Genomic DNA, 24,337 nt, shown 5'->3' on the forward strand with positions numbered 1-24,337 from the left:
GGGTACAGAGGCAAATCAAGATTATTGTGGGAAATTGGGCAGAGGGATTTCCCCTCCCGTTCATCCAACACTGAAACTCCAGTGAAACAGATTAGAAGTTGATTTAGGACGTGAATGGGGATTTGACCCCACAAGATATGCGGAAGGTCACCTGCTTAACTGTCTTTAAACTAAGATTAGACATGGAAGTATTTAATTGTTTTTAATGGTTTAGACATATTCATGAAGGATAAGGCTGTCAGTGTGGATTTAGATACTTTCGTGGAGGGATCAGGCTGTCAGCTCGTCATGATGGCTATATCATTTCCAGTATCAGAGGTTGCCTTTCAGTCAAAGGAGCCAACTCCTAGTGATCAAGGGGCCTTCACCCACCCGCCATAAAATATTTGAGGGGCCCGGGGCCCCTAAAGTTGATAGGCATTACCATTCGAACTGTGTGCATTCACCGCGTCATGTAATTAATTATGTGGGGCAGGACTTACCTGCCCCCTCACATTTTATTCAAGTTGGTACCCTTTCATTCAGTTCATGCCCTGTTTGCAGGCTTCCCATAGGCATCTGGTTAGCCACTGTGAGAACAGGATGCTGGAACTGAAAAACCTTTGGTTGATCCAGCAAGGCTTTTTATACTCTTTGGAGAACTGGCTGCTTGAGCAAGGTTTTGCTGGAACAGGGAGCCTTATACCAGTCTTCCCCAACCTGGTCACCTCCAGATGTTTTGGCTGTGCCAGGAGGAGCTGATAGGAGTTCTAGCCCCAAACCATTAATGGGCATCAGGTTCAGGAAGGCTGCCATCTACTCTTTCCAGCCCGGGAGGATCTGGTGTCCAACCTGGAAAGCGGAAGCAGTCAGGGTACATCAGTGGGAAGCTGCCCCTTGCAGTTCAGAGGGTCAACACATGGGGCAGTCATCCACAAATCTAAGCACTTGACACTCAGGAGTCTGTTTGGCTACTGAAAGAGACAAGTTACTCAGAATGAGACTCTTCCTAATGTGCTTCTGTTGACATATTGTGGTAATCTGACTGGTCTCAGATTAGAACAACAGTCTAGAGGGCACTCTCACTGTACTGTGACTGGTACATGTGCAGAAAAGGGCAACCAAGATGATAAAGCATCTGGAACCTTGTAAGAAATGGTTGAGAGAGTTGGGTAGAAGACTGAGGGGTGATATGATCAGGGCCGGCCCACCCATGAGGCAAAGTGAGACGACCGCCTCAGGTGGCAGGATCCACAGGAGCTGCAGATCTGGTCTCCAAAAATTGCATTGCCTGCCACTGCGGCCACTGCCGCAGTGGCAGCAATGGCTGTAGTGAACTCCTTAGTGGCTAGAGCTCAGCAGCACCTGCCCAATGCTGCCTCTACAAAGGCCTCTTGGCAAATAGGAGGTGCTGCTGGTCTCCTCTCACTCCTAGGGAGGAAATGGTGGGGGCTGCGCTCTGGGGTCTGCAACTGCCTGGCGTAATTCAGAGTGGGCTCCTTCTCCCTCCCCTGGAATTGTCTTTGATTCCCACCTCAACCATCGAGTAAGATTGATTGAAATATCCCCCTTGGTCCTGATGTAGATCTTCACTCACCCCTCCTTCCCTGGCAGGAGAGGATGCCATTTTGCTTCAGGTGTCAAAATGTATTGGGCCAACCCTGGATATGATAGCCATCTTCAAGTATATAAAGGATTGTCACGTGGAAGATGGAGCAAGCTTGTATTCTGCTGCTCCAGAGGCTAAGGCCTGATTCAGTTTACAAGACGGAAAAGTCCAATTAAACATTAGGAAAAACTTTCTGTTGATAAGCTTGGAAAGTGATGGACTCTCCTTCATTGGAAATTTCTAAACAGAGGTTGGATGGCCATCTGTTCGGGATTCTTTAGCTGTGATTCATGCATTGCAGAGGGTTGGACGAGATGGCCTTTGGGGTACCTTCCAATTCTATGGTTACATGATTCTCTTTTTAAAATGTATTTATTGAATTTATTGAGGGGGAATGAATGGGTACAAAAGGGAATAAATGCATTTGGATTTTTCAGGTGTTGATGGTGTGGAACTTGAGTGTAAGGAATATAGGAGAATCTGAAAAGGGGCAAATGAAACTGTGATAGCCTGTTTAATATGTAACAATGCAGCACTCAGCCCACACAATGCTAAGTATAGCGCAAGGTGTTAATAATTGTTCACTAGTGTGTTCCGACTTTTAGGATCTGCAAGACTCATGTATAAAAATGCAGCTGTTTTGGTGAGCAAAGAACACCGTGCTACTGTTAGGAAATTCAACTAGGAGAAAATTATTTTTAATACAGTAGCATTTCTCAGTATGGTGATCATAGAATCATAGAACTGTTGAGCTGGAAGGGACCCAAGGGTCATCTATCCCAACCCTCTGCAATGTGGGAATCTCAGCTAAAGCAATATCTCAGCTAAAGATGTAACAATAATTAAACAATAAGTATTGAATGTTCATTTTCCTATTCTAAAAATGCTCATGTGACAGCTGCCTTTTGACACATACAATCCATCCACAAACAATAGCCAATAAAATAATAATAGGTACTGAAATGCTGATATATGTGGAATGATGTCTTGGGGTGAGGGAGGGAGAGCAAATATTTATTTTGCATGAATTCTGACCTAATCAGGTTTGGTTTTTATCTGATCTCATCTCCTGTTCAACCAAGCTGGTGAGATGTCATTAAGCTATCTGAAGATATATTGTTTACTTAAAGGATTGGGCCTATCCTACCTAGGTAGAACAGATAGTAACTTCCCAGTTGGTGGAATTAAACATTCAGATAATCTGGTATTGTTAAGAGAACTTGCTTGAACCTCCTCTTAAGGCTAACCCAAGACATTTGCTGCCCGGTGCAAAACTGTAAATGTAATTGTTAGCCAAGGTATGGCTAGCCAATGTATTTTGATACCCAAGGCACAAAATCACACAAGCATATCTACTTTGGAGTGAAAAATATATTAAGAATAAATTACAAGTCCATTCCAGTCAATCAATCAAATATTTATTATGGTCAACCAACTATTGAAAAAAGTACAAACTGTAAAAAGAAGTATCCAATGTCAACCTCAGAAGGAGAATGGTGATAATTTAAGAGCTACCCATCATGGCAGGTCAATGAGATATCACAGTATTCAGATTTATTACCACCTGTTCAGTAATGGATTTATTAACACCTCAAGGAAGATACTCAGAAGGGTTTCTAAGGATCAACCAGGAAACTGCCTCAGCAATCCCTCACCCAATGATAAAAAACATACCAACAAACCTGCTCTTTTGTACTTAGGTATTGTTAGAAGCCAACCTAGCAGTTCGAAAGCACGTCAAAGTGCAAGTAGATAAATAGGTACCGCTTCGGCGGGAAGGTAAACGGCATTTCCGTGTGCTGCTTTGGTTCACCAGAAGCGGCTTAGTCATGCTGGCCACATGACCCGGAAGTTGTCTGCGGACAAATGCCGGCTCCCTCGGCCTATAGAGTAAGATGCGCGCGCAACCCCAGAGTCGGTCACGACTGGACCTAATGGTCAGGAGTCCCTTTACCTTTACCTTTATTGTTAGAAGATATAGTTATAGGTATAGCCCACAAAGTAAGCGCCACTGAGCATGATGAACATGACCTATTTGCTGATTCATGCAGCTCTTTCACATCTATATCTGCTATTAGCTGTTTAAAAATGGGTTTGGCTTGCAATGGTTCAAAAGACAGCCAATAAGAAAGGGACAAACCAACCATACACAGCCTTTCCAGTATAGCTCTTTCATGACACCCCAAATCAGCTGCCTTAGAGTTCCACCTCTCTCTCCCTAAAAGTAGGGCGGCTCTGTAGTAAAGCTGTTGCTATTACTGTGAGCGATGGCAGGTATTTTGTTTTCAGCCTGCCTTCAGATATACTGGTCAAAAACTATTTATTCAGCCTCTGACTTCAGTCCTGTGAAAACAATATAAGCATTAAGTGCTTGCTTCTGCTGTGTGACACCCCAAGGTGGTGCTGAATCAGAGTCTAAACTGAATCTTTTGTTCAGGGCATGCCCCTAGTAAAAATATGTATTTGCCATATATTATATATTGGATTGTGGGGGTCAAGTACGAGCTAGAATCCAAAGAACTGTGGAACTTATTCCCCCACCCACCCAATAGGTTTTCTTCTCATTCTTCCTGGAACAGAAGTTGCATGCATGGCAAACTGCTTTTGAAAGTGAAATGAGCTTCAAAACTGACCTCCTACGGTAGGGAAATGTTTCTTTTAGAGCAAGAGCATGGAATTTGGATCAGACGTAGTGTTGTCATGTTGTGCATGGTAGGGCATAGGGTAGAGATGGGGAACCTGTAGAGATGGTGTTGGACTCCAGTTACCATCAGCCCCAACCAACATGGTCAATAGTTCCGGGATGATGGGAATTGTAGTCTAGCAAGATCTGAGGGACTACACGCTCCCATCCCTAGAATAGAGCCAATTTGAATTTGGGTTATGAGTAGATTTTGAAAAGTGGGCTTTTATATTGCCTAAAATGAATTTAATATGTCCATGTTCTGTCACAGAAGTGCTATTTCTAAGAAGCATGTGAATCAACCTTTAGAAGTTCAGGGCTTTCAAATTTTGCAGGCAGGCAGAGGTACCGGTACATTTTTATGTAAGTATTTGGTGTGTGTCATTCACTTAAACAGAATGAGACATATCCACATGCTTACAGTTACTGCTTACACACAAATGAACTGGGCATACAAATCAAATGTGTAGACACCTGGAATATTTAATTGTGAGAGAGATTCCATTTGGTTGCATTTTATTGCAGGTGTGTAGAACTAAATCTTAAAAAAAGAAAAAATTACACGTGGTTTTAGAGCACCGCAAATTGTCACCTAATTCTCTGCTTCCCTACATGTACATCAAACATCTAGAGATGGATGAGCTGCTAAAAGGAAATCAAAGTAGGGTTTGGTGAAAGTCTCTCATGATACCTGACCTATGAGTGTCCAGTGATTTCACTTGCATACTTCATAGGTTCTGGAAATTGAAGTTGACACACCGGCAGTCTGTTAAAACAACAAGGAAAGCTAGTTTCTATTTTTATATCTCCGTTCTCTTCATACCTGATGATGTTGATCTTTGTACTAGATCATATAATCCATGGGTAGGCAAAATAAGGCCCGGGGGCTGGATCCAGCCCAATCGCCTTCTAAATCCGGCCCACAGACGGTCCGGGAATCAGTGTGTTTTTACATGAATAGAATGTGTCATTTTATTTAAAATGCATCTCTGGGTTAATTGTGGGGCATAGGAATTTGTTAATTTTCCTCCAAAAAATATAGTCTGGCCCCCCACAAGGTCTGAGGGACAGTGGACCAGCCCCCTGTTGAAAAAGTTTGCTGACCCCTGATATAATCTATCCTCATTCACTAACTGTATACCTTTGGGGTTTTTTTTAAAAAAAAGTTTCTATTAAAAATTGTAAATTATGACAAGAAAGGGAAATTTTTACACACAAACAAAAGAAAGTAACACTAAGCACCAAAATCAAATATAAAATAAGGTCCAGCAGAGACAACAAAACAGTTACAATATTTTCCATGGAAGTAGGCATTTCTTTAAACTAAAGAATTCATACAGACTTGCCAAATGAAAAAAGAAATGAAAGAGTGAACTGTACACCTTCATACAGCATGATGTGTCTCAGCCCAGAGAATCCAGAAGTCTATGAATGATTCTGGAAAGGCTTCTTTGTAATCACAAATTCTCACTGAGTGCATTTGCTCATGCTCACAAATATATGAAGTCAGTGCTAAGTCTAGTGATAACTTTGGTGGTATTATTGCTCTAATTTGGTTTGGTTTCTGGGCTTGAAATATCTAGGATTTGCAATGACTTCCAACAGCCTGGTTGTCCTGTCGTCTTGACAAGGAACATACCGGTATCTGGAATGGTGGGGCAAGGCAGTAAGATTACATCCAAGTGAACAACTTGCTCTTACAAGGGCTGGAGGCAATGGAAGTCTTATGAGCCTCTGCCTCCAGCTGACCCCTCTTTAGCTCTGGCCCATGCTTTGCTTGAAGAACTGAAGGCCTCAATTAGGTGTGGGAAACCATTTTCAGTCCAAATGTTGCACTTCCCTGCTGGCACAAAGATGCCATAATGGGGCCAGAAGCATTTTCATATTTCATGACATATTTCAGCCAGGCAAAGACAATGGAGGAAGATGCAAAGCAGCAAGATCTGAAGGACCACTCATTTCCCAGTCCTAGAATAGAGCTAATTTGAATTTGGATGATGAGTAGATTTGGGGGGGGGGAGTGGCAGTGGCGTAGCGTGGGGGGTGCAGGGGGAGCCGGCCACACCGGGCGCAACATCTGGGGGTTAGGGTTAGGGGGCGCAAATCCACGGGTTAGGGGGCGCAAATCCACGGGTTAGGGGATGCAAATTACTTGCCTTGCCCCGGGTGCTGACAACCCACGCTACGCCACTGGGGAGTGGGCTTTTATCTTGCCTAAACTGAATTTAATATACAGTAGTTATTTACAGAAGGGACGCAGGTGGCGCTGTGGGTTAAACCACAGAGCCTAGGACTTGCCAATCAGAAGGTCGGCGGTTCGAATCCCTGCGACGGGGTGAGCTCCCGTTGCTCGGTCCCTGCTCCTGCCAACCTAGCAGTTCGAAAGCACGTCAAAAGAGTAACCCCACAGTCAGCCACGACTGGGCCTAATGGTCAGGGGTCCCTTTACCTTTTTAGTTATTGACAGATTCTGTGCTGGACTGGAGTGTAGCTGGTTACAATTTCAACAAAGCAATGCTTCCCCCAAAATACAATAGGTTGACCGGCATCTGCCTATCACTGAAGACCGTGGAGAAGTACACCTTTGGGGATGAAGTCAAACTGTTGGAAGGCTGGAGCACCTGATGGGGCTGAGGACACCAGGCTAGTAGGGACATGACTGCCTTTGAGCAACTGAGGCGTCAAGAGATATACACAATTTTAATAGTACTAGATACAGGGGGTTTCATTGGGAGGAAGAACTGAATGCTACACTTAACTTGGCAAACTGGTCAAGAGTCTCTATGTGTTCAATTTCAGCTGGTATTCAGGAAGCCACCCTGGGCAAACTACCGTATATATAAACCCAAATCTCTTTCCACAATGTTTGCTGCAGCATATGCTTAGAGCTGGAAATTGGAAATACACAAAGAGGTACAGATGGGTGTGGTTTCTCTTAATTAACAGGCAAAGTGCAGTTGAGTAGGACAAATTTTAAAAGAGAATTTCTCAGGTGTCTGATAAAGCTGTATTTTGTACATAAATGTCAACAGCATCCAAATTGTTTCACCCAAGTCAGCTAGTATTTGACACCTCTTAAATAAGATTGGAAAACTATAGACAATGGACTATGTGCCTCTTGTAAGAACCTGTATAATGATATAAAGAGAGAATTTTATCAATTTGTGAAAACATTAGGTTGTGCTTTCCCCTGGTATGTCAATTGCAAATAATTGTTGTGTTCCCTTTCATTATCCTTTTTCTCTATTTACTATGCTAGTGTGTTCTTCAACCCCCCAGTTTTGTATTCACTTATTTATTACTTGCCTTTATATATAAGTTTGTATCTACATTCAGACTGAAACTAAGTAAGGCAAACACATTGTTTTGAATTGACACTGCTTCTACCAGGGTCCCCCCCCCCCTTATTTATTTTAAAGGGACCATACATTTTCATGCTCTTTGCCTGCCTTTTCCCTGGGGTTGTCAGTTGCTAAAATAAATTTATATATATATTAGTGTACTTTGGTTTTGGTTTGGGTGCTCTTTATTCTGTCTTGCCCCTGGGCTCTTGAGTAGGGAAGGAAAAAATAATGTGGTGGTGGTTCTCTCCATGTGACTTGCCAAAAGGGGTGTTAAGAAATCTCCCTGGTTGTTCCATATGTGTGAGCTGCAAAGAGGTGCTAAATTGCTGAAGGAAATTAAAATGGGGAAAGAGGGAGGAAAGAAAGTTTTTGTGTGCTTTGGATTCTGGGCAGCCTTTTAAGAGCACTGTGGTTAGCTATGCAGGAAGAAAAATGCTGGCCATTCTCTGAGTGGGTGACCTCTCCAAGAATAATGGCAAAGAAGAAATGGGAGGAGGAGATGCAGGGAGAACGTAGCCTCTGGTTATGTGTACCTTGAGTCTGATCAGGTGCTATTAAAAGGAATTTTCATACCTCTGAAAAAAAAGAAGAATCTTAAAGGGGAGAAATAATATTTTGGACAAGCTGTCATTTTCAATATGTTTTTACTGTTTGAATCTTGTAGTGATCATTCCGATGCACAGCTCGTTTTCCACAGTTAGATTCCACTGGTGACATGTTAAGCAGCAATGCAAACAACTATGTGTATTGGCTTAGAAAGGACTCTCTTGACTTCTTGGGGCTGTTTTGCTTTGTTGCCTTCCTAAGTCAGCAAAACTGCTGAGATCCTGTCCAAATGAGACTCAGCTGCATTTACAAAAATTAATGGCTGCAAAAGGTACCAATTAGAGTTTGATTTGGGCTTCCTTTGGCATTCATATGCTTAGAATTTGCTCGTTTGTTCTAAACTGGCAATTTGTCACCCATGCATGTCTGCTTTGCTGGTATTTCTCACTTGCTAAATTCTTGAGTATGTTCATAAGGGCATCAGCCACTTCAAACAGTCTTAATCCACAATTGGCAAATTAACTCTATCTGAATAAAATCTAGAGGCATTTGGTGAGAGGGGAGAATGTCAGCGACAATTCCAAGCACCAGGGGTAGCTCACATCGCAAAGTATCCTCCTACAGCCTACTTAATGCTGACAGGATTGTTTGGGTATGGTTTGAAGTAGTGATGAAGTATTGTACTTTCTATCTACTTGCAAGGATGTGATAGTAAAGCTGCAACATATACCCAATTACCTGGAAGTAAGTTCCATTAAACTCAGTGGAACTTACTTCTTAGTAGACATTGCCAGGGTTGCACTATAAGCCGATGTCTGTGGATTGCAGTAAGGAACAGACTAATGCATTTGGTTTGTATAGAAGATCAATTGTGATAACCGATCAACAAAGCTGGGGTTGTTTTTTTTAATCAGTACAGTTAGCTGGAGCTCATATAAATTGGTTACACATTATGTCACATTGAAATACTGACTAACCTTTTACATTTAAGTGAGTGTGACCCAAGTCTGAAATTTAGGTTGGATCCAACCCACTAAAATAAAAAACAAATTATTCATACGTGGGTTTTAAGACCTTTTTTTCTAAAGCAGCTCACAAATCAAGAGTAACTGCACTCTATGAAAAAACAAAAACCTCCCTATTTTTTTTCAATCCGAACAAGATTTGAAAAAGGTGGTTGTGACTGAAATTTGAGGACCTACCCAGGAGACAAACTAGACTCCTTAAATAGGTGTGAAGTGAGTGAGAGATCCATACAAAGTTTGTCTAGAATCCCATCAAAGAAAAAGAGATGATCTAGGTGAGGCCTAACATAAACACCAGCCTGTAGCACAATAGGGGACCAAACAGTAATCCAACAAACATTACAGAGACAAGTGGAAGAAGGAAGCAATTTTAGCAGCTGCATCCCCCTTTCTTAGGGATGGAGACCCTGTGGCCTGCCAGGTGTTGCTGGCCTCCAAGTCCCGCCATGGGACAGCCCGGGGTGATGGCAGTTGTAGTCCAACAACATCTGGAGGGCCACACATTTCCGAGCCCTGTCCCACCCCATCCCATGTTCTGAGTTGTTGCTATTCTGGGAATTACAACCCAGGTCCTCCACCTATGCCATTACTGTGTGGAAAATACCAAAGATTAATGGCCAATGATCATTCAGAGGGGATAATTTCAACGATTGTTGGGGCCAGGGATGGGGGAGAGCTTAAGATTTTAATCATGGCTTGCTAGGGTCTAGTTGTGTTCTGTCTTAGACCAGTTCATTTTATCTCAGAAATGATTGTGACAATGGTGTCACAAAGACGACTAACAGTTACACTCCAGTGCACCCTTAACTGAAGAGTTAGCTTCATTGGACTCTGGGGCTTATTTTGAGTAGAAGTGTATAGGATTGCACTGTAAAATATTGAACCCCCTGGATCCTTAGAGAAAGTGTAAGTTGTAAATAAAATAACTATTTCATTCGGTGCATATATACAAGAAGAACTCGTCGTCAAGCCATTATTCCAGGGGAGTAATGGAAACCAGAGGTTCAAGGGTGATTGAGTGACATATTCCCCTTGACACATAAAGCATAGAAGCCATGCTTCAGTCAACATTCCATATCTCCAGGCAGTGCAGGGTTGCAGCCATCGGAGGGAGATTTTACTGACTGTGAAGTTGCACCCATTGCAACCTATAGTCATAGCAATTCTGGTAGAATGGAATCCATAGGATGGATGGCCCAGAAGCAAAGCCTGGAATTCCAAGGGTCCACTTTAAGGAAAGAAGCAGGTTTTTCTGCACAACTAAAAATTGACATGATTTTGTTCAGAATTAAAATTACGTATGTGTGAACAAGCCAGCTCCCAATTTTCCTTTCACTTACTCAGTAAGTGTATTTCCAATGGCAGGGATGACACAGTATCGCAAAGGGGTGGTCATATATAGTTAATGGGTCTTTGGCAACATGATTCTTCTTAACCTCTCGGATTTTTCTGCAGAAAGGGTAAATATGGATTAAATTGGGAGGGGGGAATAGGGGCTGGCATTTTAATGTTAAGGATGGTTGTGTTGGATGGTTTATGCTGCAAAAAAAAAAAAATGTGTGTGTGAGGAATGCCCATCCCACAATAAACAGTCATCTGAAGGCACTCTTTAGAATCCACATCAAGAAGTCTCCCACCACTTCCACATAGTTGGCTAGAACTCAGCCTTTGTCTGAGGCACTTTGTGGCTTATTCCTTCCTCTGTCTGGAGAATTTAGCCTTGCCATATTCACTTTAAGTAGGACAATTTTATTTTGCCTGCTTTACAGGCATAGATATGTTAACAGGAGCAATCAAAAAAGAAGTGAGACCACTGTAAGTAATTGCTTCAGTTTTAATTCCTGGGCCATAAAAACAATAGTCTTGGGCTGAGAGTCTATTATGCAAATAGAGAAAGATTGTAAGGCTGTGTTGAGCAAGAACAGATCGGGCAATGAGGAACCTGTGGACCTCCAGATTTTGCTGGACTATAGCTCCCATCTTCATTGACCATTGGACATGCTGGATGGAGCTGCTGGGAATTGGAGTCCAACAACATTTGGAGGGACACAGTTTCCCCATCCCAGACATAGCTCAAAATGCAAGATGGTGCTTTTGTATCAGGTTAGCCATACTGATTCTTATGCCCACCCACACTCACCAATCCCCCACTCCACCTCTTTCCCCCTTTTCATTCTAATGTAAGACTATCATGTCTCAACAAATGAAACTGATATGTAGAAAATGTAACTTGAAAAAAGAGACATTGCACTTACTTTTGTAAACCAAGAAATCTTTAACAAAAAATATGCTTTAAAAAATGCAACATGGTGGCTATTTTGAAGAATTTTAAGGCAACGTGGAGCTTGAAGAGAGTTCGGGGAGTGGGGACAGTACGGTGTGGGCTGTGCGTGCAATGAATAGTTGTAAGAAGACAGAAGCAAGACATAGGAAGCACACCAAGCCAGGACCCTGCAATGAAAATAAAGGTATACTTCTTTCACTCTTTTTTTCCTTGTACTTCACTTCCCAAGGTGCATCAGTTTGCAGGGCCTCACAGCACCTTTATTACACGCTCACCCCATTCAGGTATTTCAGTCCCTCACAAAATGAGGGAGAATGAGGGCAGGACACTAGCTTTGCTCCCTGTTGTCATCTCTGTCACCATTCGCGAGTTGGAGGGATAACTTCAGAAGCAGGGAACCTTTTCACTGTAAACATATATCTTCCTGCAGGAGTGCCATACAATACAGTACAGTGGTACCTCTGGTTACGTACTTAATTCGTTCTAGAGGTCCGTTCTTAACCTGAAACTGTTCTTAACCTGAAGCACCACTTTAGCTAATGGGGCCTCCCACTGCCGCCGTGCCGCCAAAGCATGATTTCTGTTCTCAACCTGAAGGAAAGTTCTTAACCCGAGGTATTATTGCTGGGTTAGCGGAGTCTGTAACCTGAAGCGTATATAACCTGAAGCGTATGTAACCCGAGGTACCGCTGTATTGGTTTTCCTGGCCTTTAACACCATAGCTATAGATATACCTAGGGCCCACCCTTATGTATTATCTTAGATATAATATTGTACTAATGCAACAATATTATGGGATCTTATGGTGAAGGGCAGGTAAGAAAGCGAAATAATAATGTTGATGTCGTACTGAATTCAGTGGGAAATAATCCCAGATAAGTGGTTTCAGCCTAAGACAACCACAATGCACAACTGTCCTGCAGCCTGTTATCTCAGCAGCTGCAGTGTGTGCAAATGCAAGCTGTGCATGACCAGCACCTTAGTTCACCTTAGCTGCAGGTATGGTGAAGACCTTGGTTCTCGAACGACTTGGTACTCGTATGTTTGGCTCCCAAACACCGGAAACCCAGAAGTAAGTGTTCCAGTTTTTGAACATTCTTTGGAAGTCAAATGTCTGCCACAGCTTCCGACTGAGTGCAGGAAGCTCCTGCAGCCAACTGGAAGCTGCACCTTGGCTTTCGAACGGTTCCAGGAGTCGAATGGACTCTTGGAACGGATTAAGTTCGACAACCAAGGTACCACTGTATAGTGGAGCTTCCTGCACTCAATTGGAAGCCACATTGGACATTCGGCTTCCAAAGAACGTTCAAAAACCGGAACACTTACTTCCGGGTTTTCGCCGTTTGGGAGCCAAAACGTACGAGTACCAAGGCATTCGAGAACCAAGTTATGACTGTACAGGGAAAGGCAAGAAGGGGCTGAACCTCAAAAGACCATCAACAAACCTTTAGCATGCACCCTCTCCCACCTGGCAAACCAAAATAGGGACAAACATTTGCTAAGGATAGGTTACCAGAAAACAGAGATTCTTTCTGGCAAATAGGGACTGTTGGTGTGTGCCCAAGCCTATAGTCTTCAATGATTCTTTGACAGATGGATCACAAATTGTTCTGAGTTCTAGAAACTTACCTCTTCCATTTCAATATTTGGAGTAAGTATTGTGGAGTTTTAAGAGCAATACCATAACAAGTTTCACATGCAAATAAGGAAGAAGCTTTTCATTTCAGTTACAATAGAAGTCCTAAAGCATTACACTGCTGGAACTGAAAGTGGAATCTGGATCATGGCAAATTGTGGCATCAATTCTGTATGTGTACACACATATTCTGGGTGTGGGCTTAAGATTCCCTGTTCCATACCCCAAATACCAGCTTCTCAGTGATAGCATGAGTCACAACTGTTATTTGCAAACATGCCTACTGAGCAAAAGTATATTACTTTCACCAGCTTTTAACACTCTCACATAGGTGATGCAAAGCAACAACAGTCCTTCTTGATCTGTTGCAGAGATACCAATATTGAGCTAAGTATATTTGAAGTACGTATAGGTGTTGACCTTTGGCTTCCACCAATGGAAACAAAGGGTTACAGAAATACAGAACCTTAAAAACACAAACAAATACCATGCCCCAATGCCAGCCGTAGGCGATTTCTAATTGTCAACTGCATGGATCAAACCTGTTATGATAAATGTCATGTATTTCGTGGACTTTTTCCTTTTTTTTTTTACAAGATAGTAAAGAAGAAAAAGAGGTGAGAGTATACATGCCAGCTCACTCCAAGCGTTATGAGAGAGCTAACCGATCTCCCATTAAAATCCTTGGTTGTACATAATGTGAACACTTGCTACGCAGAATTGACTGTAACAAAATGTTTGCTGCACTTCTTGTTCAGTTTTTGTTAGCGGGAGTAGTTTGATGTAAATAGCCTAGTATCTTTTGAATTTGAATACTAAAGCAGCAGAATAAGAGCGTAAGAATAACAAAACCAAAATCCTAAATTCATTTACTAATTCATAGCATTTATGTCCTGTTCTTCAGCCAGAAAGGCTCTCCGAGCAGCTTACAAGTCAATAAAAAATAGCACAGTCATTGGCTTACAATCTAAAAAGATTGGACACAAAAGGAAAAAGGCCTGGGGATGGGAGAGGAAAACAAGCAAATTCAGGCACCAAATTATTATCATTACAAGGTTCTTCTAATGACCAGCTTGGGTGGAAATGGGAAGCTCACAGGTCAACAAAACAGGCCTTGGCAGCCTCTTGTACCTTAGTGACCCAGCCTTCCTGGAAGTGACCGAAATGTTGCTGGTATTTGCTGACCTTCCAACCCACCACAGGCCACATTGTAAGCTAGCCAGGCCACCCATCTGTCAATCACCTTATGTCCTATGACATTATGCCATTGTAAACGGACTCCGGGGCTGCACAGGAAGTCATCCTTCGCAGCCCCACCTTGAACTGCAAAGGAGGATTTCCTGTGCAACCCCACCTTGAAATGCAGCAGAAGAGTCTTCCTTTTAAATAAAGGCTTGAATTCAGCACTTTTTGAGTTTTAAAAAAAGTGTTGTGTTTATTAACATATTATTTGTACTTTTAGCAAATATAAGTACCCTTCATCAAAAAGTCCCAGGATGTGCTACCAAAAAAATAATAATCACAATTAAAATAAATACAATGTACATTTAAATCACAAAATAATGGTATTTGTTGTTGTTGTTTAGTTGTGTCCGACTCTTTGTGACCCCATGGACTAGAGCACGCCAGGCACTCCTGTCTTCCACTGCCTCCCGCAGTTTGGTCAAACTCATGCTGGTAGCTTCAAGAACACTATCCAACCATCTCGTCCTCTGTCGTCCCCTTCTCCTTGTGCCCCCAATCTTTCCAAACATCAGGGTCTTTTCCAGGGAGTCTTCTCTTCTCATGAGGTGGCCAAAGTATTGGAAGCTCAGCTTCAGGATTTGTCCTTCCAGTGAGCACTCAGGGCTGATTTCCTTCAGAATTGATAGGTTTGATCTTCTTGCATTCCATGGGACTCTCAAGAGTCTCCTCCAGCACCATAATTCAAAAGCATCAATTCTTCGGCGATCAGCCTTCTTTATGGTCCAGCTCTCACTTCCATACATCACTACTGGGAAAACCATAGCTTTAACTATACAGACCTTTGTTGGCAAGGTGATGTCTCTGCTTTTTATAATAATAAACAGCCAATATCCAAATAACAGACCAGCGGTGCACAGCAACAGTGCAGGCAGTTGAAGACATCCAATCAACCAAAGGCCTAAGTAAAAAAAGTGTCTCTTGGCCACTTGTCTAGAAACATACAATGATGGTGCACCTCAGAGAGCAGGTTATTCCACAACCTTGGGGTAACCACAGTGAAGGCCCTCTTGTGCTTTGCTGCCCTTCCAACCACAGAAGGGGCCTTTCTGTTGAGCTTAACACCTGGACAGGTCAACAGGTGTAGGAGGCACTGCTTCAGATATTTGCAGCCCAAGTAATAAGTATTAACACTTGCATATAAGTGATGTATATAAAATACATCAGTAGTGAATTGGCATCCAGTGCAGATCTTTCCATACCCACGAAATCTGTGTTTTGCCAGAGACACCCAGAAGAAGATTTACTTCTGCATTCTGCACTAGTTGCAGCTCCTGAACTATCTTCAAGGGCAGCCCCATGTAGAATTGTTCAATCTGGAAATTACCAGAGAGTGGATCACTGTTGCCAAGCTATCCCTACTCTAAAAGGGATGTAGCTGACGAACCTAGCCACCAAGGTTGGATGGATCAAGGAGTACCTCCTAGCTATACACATGTTCCTTCCAGCAGAATGCACCCCTGTCCAGAACTGGCCTTCTCCCTATGAACCAGATTTGAAAAGCTGCAATGTACAGTACCTCCATCTTGTCTAGATTCAGTTTCAGTTAATTGGTCAGCATCCAGCACGTTACCTCTTCCAAGCACTGACCTTAATATAACACCTTAGAATGATTCCTCTGATTCACTGAGAACAGTCCAATAGAGCTAGGTGCCGTCAACATACTGATGACACTTCACTCCAAATCCCCTGTTAATAATTTTCAATTGCTTCATATATATGTTAAAAGGCATGGGGAACAAGATTGCCACCTGGCAAAACCCACAGGTTAGCTCCCAAAGCAACCTGCAATTGCCCCCAGCTTTACTCTGTGAAATCAGCCTTGTAGGTTGGAGGAGAACATCTGTCAACATGGTAGCCCAACTTCCAATGCCTAGAGCTGCTCCAAGAGGATACAGTGGTCAGCAGTGTGGGAATGTTGTGTATAGTAGGAGAGGATATATTGATTAAATATTATCCTTCCTCACTTACGCTTGTGAGTCAGTAACAGAGTACATTCCCCAATATATAGCAGGAAGCTAGTTGGTAGATTAATTTGAATCTCTTTACTTAAGCAATCCAATCTGACTTGTCCAGATTGGGCTTGATCCTGGTAAATTCCCCTTTTATCCCTCTTGAATAAAGACACAACAGTCTTCTTTAAAAGTACTGATAAGAAGTTTACTTACATTCAGTTCACTTTGGGTTCCCTGAAAGCAGGCTTTTAGCTTGGAGTTACAGAAAAGAGAGTGGGTTCATCCTATGTAGGGATTTGAGCCCATGTGCTTGTGGCTGAGAACCAGCAGACAGCAAAATACATCAGTATCAGAAGAAAGCAGCAAAAGAGGAAGATGGCTGCATGACCGGCCCTTTTACAGGGTCTCACAGGGTCACGCCCATCTACCTGGTCACAGGCAGGGGGAGGATGCTCCAGACCAGGTGTGTTACAGGAAGTCCTCCTGGCTGGAGCAACATCCCCCTGTGTGTCCACTCTGGGCTAACAGGAAGTGTTGTACTTGACTGCTTATGTTACATCCCACAAGCAATATCAAAAGCTGCTGAGAGGTCAAGGAGAACCAAGAAGGTTGCAGTCCTCCTGTCCCTCTCTTGACAAAAGTTACCACCTAGGGTGACCAAAGCACCTTCAGTGTTGTATCCAGTCCTGAAGCCGAATTGTAATGGCCCCAGATAACCCACTTCTTCTAAGCACACCACCCTCTTGAACCCTTTGTCCCAAAGGGGAATATTGTCCCATGAACAATAATTCTGGGTCCAGAGAGATTGTCTTGAAAGTAGGATGCACTGCCACCTCCTGAAGGGCCAGTGGCACCTACCCCTCCCACAATGGGGCATTCAAGCAGAGTAACTGACTTGGATGTGAGGGCTTTACTGAGCTTAGGAACAAATAGCATAGGAAGCTGCCTTATACAGGGGTCAAACCAACAGTCCATTTTGCTTCGTACTGCCTTCACTGACTGCCACCATGGTTTCAGATAGTGTATCTTCCCCAGATTTTCCTGGAGGTACTGGGGATTAAGAACATAAGAATAGCCTGATTGACAGCACTTAAATTGGTACTGAAGCCTAGAAGATACTCTTCACCCTAGAGGAACCAGAGTGATGATTGTTGCAGGGCCGGCCCTAACATTAGGCAAAGTGAGGTAGCCATGCAGCTGGTTTGGGGTCTCACAGCAGAGCAGAACTTAATGTTGTTGTTTGACTTAATGTTATTGTTTTATTGTACTCAAATATCACCTGTCAAATTTGTTCAACCTTTTCCCTTTAACATAAAGCTTTTATATCAATGATGTCAAAATCACAAAGGATGTCACATTAAACCACATGCAGCACAAAGTTTCTCCCTCGCCCAATTTTTTTTTGAAAATGTTGCACAAATGACTGTTGTCTCTGTTTTTTTTATGGGCCAAATTTACTGACCTGCTAAAATAAGTTGTTCAATGTGAGCATTCTTTTTATTTATTTTTGCACACATAATTGAAGTTGGGTTAAATTAATTGCCCACATTTTTTAAAAAAGTAAAAAAATAGTATGACCAATTCAGCCAATACTGTACTAAATGGGAAACGTCTAAGCCATTTATCGGCAAAAATAAAAAAGTGATCAGGGCCAGATATAATTCTGTTCAACCAAGATGCTGTGATAGAACTTCATTCTTTAACACATCATGCCAGATTGTGCAATGATAATGCCTTTGTACTCTTGCTGACTCACAACAAGATAAGGTAATGTGGGATAATAATATTAAGCAAGAATAGATGTTAGCTCATGTGAGATTATGTAACATTACCTTTGACCTTTGGTGGAGGGTTCCTTGCAGGCAGTAACTTGAGGATGTGGTCACACTGACATTTTGAGCTAGATTTTATTTCTGGGAATGCTCCGACTGTTGTTGGATCCTTCACACATGTCCAGAGACAGGGTGGCATAGTGATTAGAGTGTCAGACTAGGAACTGGGAGATCAGGGTTCAAGTGCCCACTCAGACCCCAACTTGAGCCCCTTGGAGAAAATGATGGTATGTAAATACAACCAACAATCAGTGGTACTAAAAATGGACTAACTAATCATGGACGGTGCAACAACCAGCATGTTTCAATTCTAGAATGCTGTTGGCACTGAGGAGGCATTTCAGGAAGAGAGTGACTGAAATCCATGTCTAAAGATGAGGCGAAAGATAAGGAGCTGAACTGGAGCAAAGATGAGTCACAAACCGGAAACGGTGAACTCAGGAAGAAGCGTGTGAAGGAAAACCCGAGGGCACTCTAGGAACGGGGAAGAGGAGATGTTTACTGAACAAGCAGTGATGTTGGACTTACCAGCAGTAAGGAGAGAAGCAGATCCAGTTGCACAACTTGTTGCAGAATGTTCAGAGAACTGCCTTGCGTCTCTGGATTTGAGCAGCTATTGTCCAGATACCATATTTTTTGCCCTATAGGGCGCACCGGCCCATAGGGTGCACCTAGTTCTTTTGGGGGGAAATAAAGGGGGAAAATTATTTTTCCCCCAGCCCGAGCTTCCCCCAGCCCCCAGAACAGGCTGCTATCCGCAAGCCTGGGGAGCCCGGCGGGAACTCCCGCCGGTCTCCCCAGGCTTGCGGATATCTGCCCGAAGCCCAGGGCGCGCTCTGCTGCGCGCCCCAGGTTTCGGGCTGCAGGCTGCTGTCTGCAAGTCTTGGGAGCCCGGTGGGAACCCCCGCAGGCTCCCAAGGCTTGCGGATAGCTTCCTGAAGCCTGGAGAGCGAGAGGGGTCGGTGCGCACCGACCCCTTTCTCTCCAGGCTTCAGCAAAAGCCTGCATTTGCCCCATAGGACGCACACACATTTCCCCTTCATTTTTGGAGGGGGAAAAGTGCGTCCTATAGGGCGAAAAATACGGTAGTTGCTCTTTGATGGAACAGAATAAGCACCTACTCAGAAGGAGGGCAGAGTGCATTGCACAATTCTCGGTGTTGGGTTGGCATCAAAAGTGTGCAGCAGGAGAACTAGAGGCCTCTAATGCTTCTGTGTCACTCAGTCAAATCAGAGCCATAGATTCTGAGAAAAAATGTCTTGGCAAAATAGATGTTTCCCCTCTGGACCTTCTTACATATACACAACTGAGGGGGGGGGGGGACAATCCTACACTGCCAAGCACTGAAAAGCAGTTGGCTAAATAGAAATCTTTCGAAAGTTTGTCTTAATAGAAAGAAGCTATCCTAACGCTTTTGTTGGCCCCTCAAAAAGTGATTTATTGGTCTGAATCCCCTTCCTGTCATTATCTTTCATCTACTGTAGCTTGCATCTTGGAACCAGCTGCCCACAAAACAATCTACAAATAGTTGGAAACTTCCTTTTGACCACCATCCTACGTTTATTATGATTTCTATTATTAACAGAGACAGTATGTAGCCTTAAGTTTGGGAAGTGCCAATCTTCTTTTTGGCCCACAGCAGATTTGCAAACAGGTAAGACTGTTACGTCAAAGTGCAAGTAGATAAATAGGTACCGCTTCAGCGGGAAAGTCAACGGCGTTTCCGTGTGCTGCTCTGGTTCGCCAGAAACGACTTAGTCATGCTGGCCACATGACCCAGAAGCTGTATGCCGGCTCCCTCGGCCAGCAAAGTGATATGAGCGCTGCAACCCCAGAGTCAGCCATGACTGGACCTAATGGTCAGGGGTCCCTTTACCTTAACCTAAGACTGTTATGGGGACATGGGTGGTGCTGTGGGTTAAGCCACAGAGCCTAGGATTGGCTGATCAGAAGGTGAGGTCCCGCTGCTCGGTCCCTGCTCCTGCCAACCTAGCAGTTCAAAAGCACGTCAAAATGCAAGTAGATAAATAGGTACCGCTCCGGCAGGAAGGTAAACAGCATTTCCATGTGCTGCTCTGGTTTGCCAGAAGCGGCTTAGTCATGCTGGCCACATGACCCGGAAGCTGTACACCAGCTCCCTTGGCCAATAAAGCGAGATGAGTGCCGCAACCCCAGAGTTGGTCACGACTGGACCTAATGGTCAGGGGTCCCTTTACCTTTACCTTTTTAAGACTGTTATGAGCACTGTGTGTGTGTACACACAGTCACAAACACACACACACTGCAACAAAGCACTCACCACAACCTACAAGGAAATGCTTCTTTTAAGCCTAATTTCATCCAAGGGTGGGGGGGGAGAGACTCTGCAGGTACCAGCAAAGCTCTCTGTTGGCACATGTGCACCTGCAGATCAGTGACCTCTGCTTTTACTCCCAGGTATTGTATGAGAATGTCAGAATTCCCTTTAAATTTGGGACATGGGAGAATTTTAACCCAAATGGGAGATTTCTCCATTGGAGGGGAAGTTATAAGACAGGAGCTACACGTTATCCGTGGGCGGAAAGCATCCATGAAATGGATGTTTTACTCAGCAAAAAAGCAAAACGATTTTAGCCTCTAAATATGCAGAGACACAATATCAAGTATCACAAATGTGATGCAGCCAGCAACACTTAATTATCAGTTCTGCAAGCAAATTAGGTGAGAAAGTTACTTGTCTTTTTATATTTATTTTATTTATAAAACCCTTCAGAGAAGATATCAATTCTACCACAACTTACTGCACGTAGACTTTTTGCCTACCATTTCTTCTTCTTCTTCGTGTTACTTGTGTTTTCTGTGGTTTTTAAGAATCTCTAGATTAATTCCCTTATGCAAAAACTTACTTTCTGTAAAATTTTACCTTACATGCTAAATTGAATAGATGTAAAAGCTAGTATTCTAGAATAGGAGAGCATGAAAACGAATTGTGGGAGATTAAGAATATGGTTAAGTATATAAACTTTTATATATACACACACACAAACACACACTGTATTTTTTTTAGAGTTTTTGAATACCTGTAGATTTAAAAAGTTGGTCTGGGAAACAGATCCAGAAAGAAAACGTTTTTGCAATCACCTGTGTGACCCTTTGTAAGATTTTAAGTACAGCAAATCTTTCAGCTGATGACATTCCACGCAAACTATTAAAAAACTGTTTCCCAGCCACAGTTTATTTTTAGAACAGGCTGTGATACAGTGTCTGCATAGCAATATCCCATACAGCACAGTTAAACAGATGAGGAGTAGACTTCGGGCCTTTCTGAGGGCTTTTCCAGATGACCTGTTTAAACAGCATTCATTCTGGTTTACTTGCACAAAGCTACTGCACTGGTCAGACTATGTCCAGTCTTTATTGAGCTTTCATTCAAATTCATTTATGGCAGTGGCGTAGCGTGGGTTGTCAGCACCCGGGACAAGGCAAGTAATTTGCGCCCCCAACCCGTGGATTTGCGCCCCCTAACCCTAACCCCCAGATGTTGTGCCCGGTGCGGCCGGCCCCCCCTGCACCCCCCACGCTACGCCACTGATTTATGGGACAGTTATATAACAATGAGCATATGTCCTGCATTCACCCTGATTTCCTAGTGGGGATTTTACATATCTTCCTACTACTAATCATTCTTTCATCCCACACTTTTTAGTGCATTTCCCTGCTAATTGCCCAACAGAAGCCATCCACTTCAGTTCCAGCACACACTTGAATCATTCCCGCAAAATAGAGGCAGTCTAGCAGCATCCCAGCTCTATGACTTTATAAAGGTAAAGGGACCCCTGACCGTTAGGTCCAGTCACGGATGACTCTGGGGTTGCGGCGCTCATCTCACTTTACTGGCCAAGGTGTACAGCTTCTGGGTCATGTGGCCAGCATGACTAAGCCGCTTCTGGCAAACCAGAGCAGCACACGGAAACGCTGTTTACCTTCCCGCCAGAGCAGTACCTATTTATCTACTTGCACTTTGCGCTTTCCAACTGCTAGGTTGGCAGGAGCAGGGACCGAGCAACGGGAGCTCACCCCATCGCAGGGATTTGAACCGCCGACCTTCTGATCGGCAAGCCCTAGGCTCTGTGGTTTAACTCACAGCACCACTGGTGTAAACAGAAGGTGTCTCGAAGTTCATGCCAGCCCATCTTCTTGCACTGAGATCCTCATGCACACAGTCAGACCAAAAATGAAAGAGAAAACTATTGAATTATCATCAAATGAACAGATTTCTTTGAGAGATGAGATGAAACATCCTGCTATAGTATAGTTTTGCACTTGCTTTGGGGGGACAGTAGTCACTGTGGCCACTCTTCTATGTTAAAGAGGCAAACATATGAACTGGAGCCTGTTTATTTAAAAAATATGAATAGCTCTACAAATAATCTCATCTTTTATAGTAACCTTATGCCCAGTATTGCTCAATAATTCTAAACAAACAAAAATCAGTGCAGTTTTGCATGGTTCAGTCTGCCATCTTGATTCAAAATGGCACCCAGATGCATCCAAACATGGCTGAAATCCTGGCTCCTTGATCTTGGGAATAATCATACAGTGGTACCTCGGGTTAAGTACTTAATTCGTTCCGGAGGTCTGTTCTTAACCTGAAACTGTTCTTAACCTGAAGCACCACTTTAGCTAATGGGGCCTCCTGCTGCCGCCACGCCGCTGCTGTGCGATTTCTGTTCTCATCCTGAAGCAAAGTTCTTAACCCAAGGTACTATTTCTGGGTTAGCGGAGTCTGTAACCTGAAGCGTATGTAAGCTGAAGCGTATGTATCCCGAGGTACCACTGAACAAAATTTGGTTTCAATATCTTAAGAAATGTCCTAACGGGTAGCAAACAGACAAATATATTTCTGGAATACATAGTATAGTGGACTAGTAGAAAGCCCAGATGCCGCCAGTGAATTTAAAGAAACAAAAAAAATTATGATTTGTATATGAATAGTGTGATTTATGAGTTTCAGGCCTGCACATGCTCACACCCACCCAGGGCTTCGATCTGATCCAGGGAACACCTGGCCTGACCTCAAATCAATTTTAGTATTATTATTTTTTGGGTGTGGGGGAGGAGTTCATATTTCATTAGGGTTATTTTGTTCCACCATCTTGATTCAACATGGTGTCCGTTGTCCAAGCATAGCCCAAGACCACCTCCTGCAGCTTAAGACTCTCAACCTGAGTTGGGCAACAGGATCTTCAGAGGCATCCAAATTGATGCAGGTTGGCGCGCTCACACAAAAATGGGTGAAGTGCCACCAGATTGGGCAACAATATCTTCAGAGGTGTCCATATCAATGCAGTTTGGACCCCTCATGCCAAAATTGGGTGAAGTCACACCAAAAGCCATGTTTCGGTCCAACATATTGATTCAGAAACCTTCATGCCAAGTTCGGCAATCATATCTCAAGACGCGGCCAAAACCATAGAGAACAGATGGGCAGACAGACAATCGCTTTCCAAAATATACAGTAGATAAGGCTAGGCTAAGGCTAATTCAACAACAACATTCTTTATTATTGTTGTTGAATATACAGTAGATAAGCAAGAACATATGAAGAGCCCTGCAAGGTAACATCAAAGGTCCATCTATTCCAGGATTTTCCAAACTTGGGTCTCCAGCTGTTTTTGGAATACAGCTCCCATCATCCCTATCTAACCAGAAGACCAGGTACCACTGGTCAGGGATGATGGGAACTGTATTCCAAAACCAGCTGGAGACCCAAGTTTGGGAAACCCTAATCTATTCTATCTTCCTTCTCACAGACACCAACCAGATGCCTCCCCAAAGCCCACAAGTAGGGTATGAAAGACCCAGGCTTCCCTCTCTGTTGTTCCATAGCAATTGGTTTTCAGGGACATATTAGGTTGTACACATGCTGCAGTTAATACAGGCACAAGCTGTTTCTACACAGGTAGACAGACATGTGTTTGTGTGAAAGAGTATACAGTGGTACCTCGGGTTAAGTACTTAATTCGTTCTGGAGGTCTGTACTTAACCTAAAACTGCTCTTAACCTGAAGCACCACTTTAGTTAATGGGGCCTCCTGCTACCGCCGCGCCGCCGGAGCACGATTTCTGTTCTTATCCTGAAGCAAAGTTCTTAACCTGAAGCATTATTTCTGGGTTAGCAGTGTGTGTAACCTGAAGCGTATGTAACCTGAAGCGTATGTAAG

The 24,337-nt window shown here is 43.3% G+C and overlaps 1 protein-coding gene across 6 annotated transcripts in view; it reads left to right on the forward strand.

The window, feature by feature from the left end:
• EOMES (eomesodermin) overlaps positions 1–24,337 on the forward strand; it is a 156,864-nt gene that overhangs the window by 101,826 nt on the left and 30,701 nt on the right. The window contains exon 1 of one of the 6 annotated variants that reach the window (XM_081883259.1): positions 21,830–21,938. The exons of the other annotated variants lie outside the window; for them this stretch is intronic. The gene's annotated coding sequence lies outside the window, so the exon portion shown is untranslated. Of the gene's footprint in view, positions 1–21,829; positions 21,939–24,337 lie in introns of those variants that run through there. 6 annotated transcript variants of the gene reach the window in all.

Source organism: Podarcis melisellensis (assembly GCF_964234715.1).
Source record: "Podarcis melisellensis genome assembly, chromosome: 12".
NCBI lineage: Eukaryota > Metazoa > Chordata > Lepidosauria > Squamata > Lacertidae > Podarcis > Podarcis melisellensis.